Here is a 6,000-nt window from a genome sequence, read left to right as displayed (position 1 = left end):
ACCGTTATAACCTTATTTCTAATACAACATTAACATTTTAGCTAATATAAACCTGTGGTAGCTACTTGATATCAATGTTGTTCAGTTACTACCTCTCAGTCCTTGAACTTAGCTGGTCTGTGTGGCTTGGCTCTTACCCGCCGCATATTCACCATCAGCCCGATGTGGACCTTCATTTCTGATTTAGTTCATAGGTGTTCATGTTGTTGCCCGTTCTCCGTGTCTTAATGTGGTATCTGATTGTTGACGTTGCAGATGTCCTTTTCCAGCAGTTACTCGCTACCATCTTGATTTTTCTCTCCACAGGGGTCTCGTCTCCCTTGATGGCGGCCCTATGCTGCTCAAATCTTTTTCCGGAAATATCAGAGCTGCCTCTGCCGCCTCTCTAATCTGATGCAGCTTACCTTCTTTATAGAAGCATAATGCAAAGGGATGGCACCATCTATATTGAATCTTCTGTGATCGGAGATATTGGGTGATCGGTCGGAGCTCAGCTCACTGCCGTAGTGTGGATGCCGCTAAGTCTTGATACATCTGAATCTGGTGCGTGTCCCACTTAAACTCCGGGTGCTCCCGTGCTGCTTATAGTTCACAAAACAGGCTATTATATCTTTTGGTTGGTTATGTCTAGGTACACCTAGCGCTCGGTGTGCCCTCTCTAGTTCAATTTCTGAGGGGTCTTTAGTGATTTGCATTTCCTTCAATAGTGCACTTGATACCTGTTGTACTGTTCGCTCACAATCCGCGTACAAGGGGGTCTCTGGTATGCCTCGGAGTCTAATGTTATGACGTCTGCTCCGGTTCTCGATGTCTTCCATTTTGTCCCAGAGTTGCTGAATATTTTTCCTCTCCTCCATGCCCTGCTCATTTAAGGCGTGGATCATGTCACTTTGGTCTTCCAGGCGCTCTTCTGTGTCCGCAACTCGGGCTCTCAATGCAGCTATTTCCCCCCTCAGATCCGCCCCCAAGGTGTTGAGATCGGAGCGGAGCGCTTTGAGCTCCCCCGTAATTTCTTTTAGCCAGTCGCGGATCTCTAGCATCGGCTCAGTGTCTCCATTCAGGGGCTCTTCCTGTGTGAAGAGGGACTGGGATCCCTGCATCGCTGGCTGTTGCGCTGATCGCTCGGCTGCAAGATCTTCCATCACGCTGCTGTTCTTTGGTGCTGCGGCCTGTTGTGTCGGGCCGCTGGAGCCAACATAAGCGAAGCTTGCTAAGGACTGTTTCGGTGCTCGAGCTGCCATACTGGGTGTAATCCCCCGGTACTCTGTTATTTGTATCGAGCGCTGTAATTGTTATTCCGTCACGTTAATCATTTGTTTTTCCTTGCTTTCGTTGTGGGACAGCCAGAGCCCTTCACTCAAGCAGCCATCTTGGCTCGGTGACATCACTTCCCCTGCCTGGGTCCTTATTTCACCCTTTTCCCAGCATCTCCCTTCTGGGTCTCTATCTCAGCCCTTTTCCAGCATCTCCATCTGTGTCCCTGTCCCTATCCTCCTCCAATGTTCACTATCTGCCCTTTGTGTCCCAATCCCCTCTCCCCTTTTTCAGCATTGCCCCCTCTATGTCCCTATCTCCTCCTTTTTCAACATTGACCATCTGCATCCATGTCATTATAGTTCCTGCATGTCCCTTCTCTTCTCTATGTCCCTGTTGTCTCTTCTCTTGTTCGCACAACCAGCATCTTTCTATTGCACTCCACTTGTGGTGTTGCATCTCTCCCCCTCTCTCTCCTCCACTCTGGTCTCTCACTTTTCCTCCCACTCCACCACAGTCCTCCATACTTTTTTTTTACTGTCATCGGCAGTGGCAGCGATTAAAACATGATGCTGGCATCAGGGTCTTCCCTCTGCACATCCTGCCTACTCTAATTCAACTTCCTGTTTGCATGTAGGTAGGATATGCATAAGGAAGGACCTGATGTCAGCAGTCTGTCTTAATTGCTGCCACGGCTAACAATAGTAAAAAAAAATATATGGAAAACCTCGGAGAAGGGGGCAATGAGAGGCAGGGAGAGGAACAGATGCAGGACTTGAGAAAAAAGAAAGACATAGAAATCAGGCTAAATTTACCAATGGGCAATAGTGTGGCTAGGCCGTTTTATACAGGGGCCTGGTGCAGCTATCCCTTTTGCCCATCGGTAAAAGCGTCCCTGCTTGGGGCAATTGCAAGCAAACTAACTTACTCAAAGTCACAAAAGTAGCATCACTCTTTCACTCTACTTATACACCTTTTCACAGTCCTTTAGTAGTAGGTCCCACCAATGCTGTGTGTTAGACAATCTTTTTATTTATTTATTATTCATTTTAGTACATTTCTACCCCACATTTAACCACATGAGCAGGCGCAATATGGTTTACAATAAATCAAGTGGATACAAAACAAGACAATGATGACCCAGAAACAGAAAGTGACAGGAGGGGTAGGAACAGGGGACAACACAGGGTCAATGACAGGGGTGAAGTGACGACAAGTGGGAGAGGTTAAGCATTGGAGTTGCCAGTGGAGTAAGCCTTGTTGAATAAGAACGTCTTTAAGGACTTCTTGAACAGTTGGTGGTTGGCGAGCTCCTTAAGTTGTTTTGGTAGGACATTCCAATATTTCGGACTGATGTAAGGGAAGGATGACGCAAAAAGAGTCTTGTATTTAACATTCCTGCAGGTTGGAAAATGGAGAATGAGGTAGGACCTAGCAGATAATATGGCATTTCTAGATGGTAGATCAATGAGATTGAGCATATATTCTGGAGCTTCACCATAAGTGAACAGATTTTGAATGTGATACGGTCTGCTACGGGGAGCCAGTGTAGTTGAAACCGAAGAGGTTGAGCAGGTTCAAAGCGCGATTTCCCTAGTATGAGCTTTGCAGCCGTGTTTTGGACTGTCTGAAACCTTTTCAGTATGTAATCCCGGCATCCAGCATAGATCCCACTGCAGTAGTCTATATGTGATAGGACTAGCCAGTGAACAAGGGTACGGAAAAGCTCTCTTGTTATGATTTTTATATAATATTTGTGATATAGCAGCATATGCAAGATTCTTGATGCAGGCACTGTAGTGCTGAAACATAGGTCTGTGTCAAGTCCATTTGCATTCTTTGCTGTAGATAGAATCCTGATGCAGTTGATGCCACCAAGAAACCTCATATGACACCTGCTTCGAAATGTGATGCTTCTTTTAGAAGGCCATTTGCCCATCCCTACTCTTTTCTTGCCAAGTGTTCCTTGGACTAAGAGCAAACCCCACTTACTCCTGCCCTACTTGGTTCATCCTTGAAAATGTCTGCTGTGATCTCTAGTGGTAGGCTCGTGGTACTACCATTACTACCATAAGACTACTGCTCAAGGCTGTGGTGGCCATTTTCAAGGAGGACCTGAGGGGAACAGGAGCGAGTGGGGTTCACTCCTGCCCTAACACTAGACCACTAGGGACTGTGAATAGGCCCAAGGGGGCCATCTAGGTCTCAAGGGGGTGATCAGAAATCCTGGGGGTGAGGAATGGTGGTTTGGACCTGCATTGGGGTGATGCGAAGGGAGTAAAGAGCTGCATCAGGGAGATGGAAGGAGGTTCAGACCTGCATTGGAGGGGAAGAAGGGAGATTGGACTTGCATCGGGTGGGGGGCGGGGGGGGGGGAAGTATAGCTGCCTCGGTGGAGTAATGCGCTTTAGCTTAGCTGAGAGTTACATGAGTGTCGGCAGGGTCGCTGAGAGACCAAACTGGGCCCAGGTTGCCGCCACTGAGCCCGAGGCAGGGCTGCTGTCTCCCCCAATCATTGTCCGCTGCCACCCCCCACCACGATCATTGCCGCTGCTGCCCCCTCCGGATCACTGCTGCAATTCAAATACCTTGGCTGATGGGGATCCCGAGGCCTGCCAGCAGAAGACGTCTTCCTTCAGAGCTGACTCTTCACTCTGCTGATTGCCTGCCTCTGAAGCTGCTTTTTCTCTCAGGGCATCCTCGGTTTCAAAACCGAGCATGCGAGCCTGAGAGGAAAAGCAGCTGCTCAGCAAACAATGGGCAGAACAGCAGCGCTGGAGGAAGACCTGCAGTGTCTGATCCTCCGGGTCCTCCCCAGCTTCCAAGGGGGGCCCTGCGCCAGAGTTTTCTCTCTCCTGCTCCTGTTGAGATGTGATCACTCGGGTTCTGTCAGGATCAGGAGAGAGAGAGAGACCCCAGCGCCGGGCCCTCCTTGGAGGCCCAGGTCGGGCTAGGGAATTTTGTCCCCCTGCCCCCCCAACAGCCCTGGATGCCAGCTAACATATAGTACTGGTACCCGCATAGCTAAGTGACCAAAGTTAGAACTACTTTCTATGCGTTCCTTTTGGTTACTTAGCTAGGCAGGTGTTGGCCCTGAATATTGCTGGCACTTGCATAGCTGTCAGCTCCATTCTGACTCCACCTCCAGAATGCTACTCTCTAGTCCACTTTAAAAATGGCCAATCAGAGCCAATATTCAGTGGTACTGCCTGGTTAAGTGCCAGTGGATATCGGCACCGGCCCACTGAGCGCAAGTTAAGTGGGAGGAGAGGCTCTGATTATCAACCAGACTTCTTACCTGTTTTTCTGTTGGCATATGTAATATCCCATGAAATGTGTATTACTAGATTGTCTAGATTTTTCCAGAGCCCTGGGGGAGGGAGGCCCCTGCCAGTGGGCTGCAGTTGGTAGAATGTCCCTAGGTGGGAGTAAGCCCAGCCCAAGGGGAGTGGTGTTGAAATAAGTTGCAGAGAGAAAGTGGTATCCCTGTGAGGAGTGACAGCAGGGGTGGAGTTTTGTATTGAACAAAAGAGGTGGTGGGGAGGTACAAGGGATGTTTGGTTGCCTGTACCCATGCCAGGAACCTAGAGAGTCCTGGAGTGAAGGAACCAAATACAGGCAGGATACTGGAGTAGTTGCTGCCCCTAAAAGTGGCAACTGGAAAAGGAGTTAAGCGTTAGGTGGACCAAGGGAGTCCAGCCTGGGAGCGTGACCAGGATAGGAGGGAGCCTGCCCAGGTGATCAGAGTTCAGCCTGAGAGGTGTGCTGCCAGGGACAGTCAGAGGACTGTGCCTGTAAAGGATTGAGTTGAGAAGAGGAATATAAAACACAACCTGGAATTCACTAACCACCCCACTCGCAGAAAGTAACATCATCCCCATACTACATAATCCCTAAAGACTGACCAGATACACCCCGCCTCATCAAGCCGACAATAACCAAAACAAAGGGAGAACATCAACATGCAGACAACCCCAACAAAAGGGAAAGAACCCCCATAACAAACCCACAATAACAAAGAAACGACAACTAACAAAAATCCACATAACACCGAACATAACTGACCCATACCAAAAAATTCAAATGGGCTACATCAACGCCAGATCCGTAGTAAACAAAACAACAATAATAACAGACTGGATCACGTCAGAAAATCTTGATCTACTTTTCATCAATGAAACCTGGATCCATGATCAAAAGGACCCCATAATCCTAGCTCTTTGCTCTCCAGGATATAAAATCGCTCACTGGACCAGAAAAGAAAAGAGATGTGGGGGCATAGCATTAATCTAGCGATCCCAGTTTACCATCGATACCACTGCCGAGTCCATAACACCCCAACTTGAAATTGCCTCAATCAGAATCCACAACAAAACCCTGCTTGATCACCTGATTCCAGGTAATTGGAATGAAGGCCATACAATTTTCAATGATTTTATCTCAAACACATGTGCGACGAATGCCAATATACTAATATTAGGAGACATCAACCTTCACCTAGAAGACCCAAACTCCACTAACACACAAGAATGCAAGGAATTCCTCCAGTCATGGGATCTCAAATGGCCACAAATGCAAGCAACCCATGTCAAAGGGCATACACGCGACCTCATCTCACACAAACTGCTAACAGACCAGAGCCTAATAATAACAGATACTAAATGGAAAGAAACACCATGGACCGATCACTACAAACTAGACCTATCACTAAGATGGCGAAAGAAGGGCTCATACCGCACACAAGAA

This window comes from Microcaecilia unicolor, chromosome 7, assembly GCF_901765095.1.
Source record: "Microcaecilia unicolor chromosome 7, aMicUni1.1, whole genome shotgun sequence".
In the NCBI taxonomy this organism is placed as follows: domain Eukaryota; kingdom Metazoa; phylum Chordata; class Amphibia; order Gymnophiona; family Siphonopidae; genus Microcaecilia; species Microcaecilia unicolor.
This window is presented reverse-complemented; position numbering follows the sequence as displayed.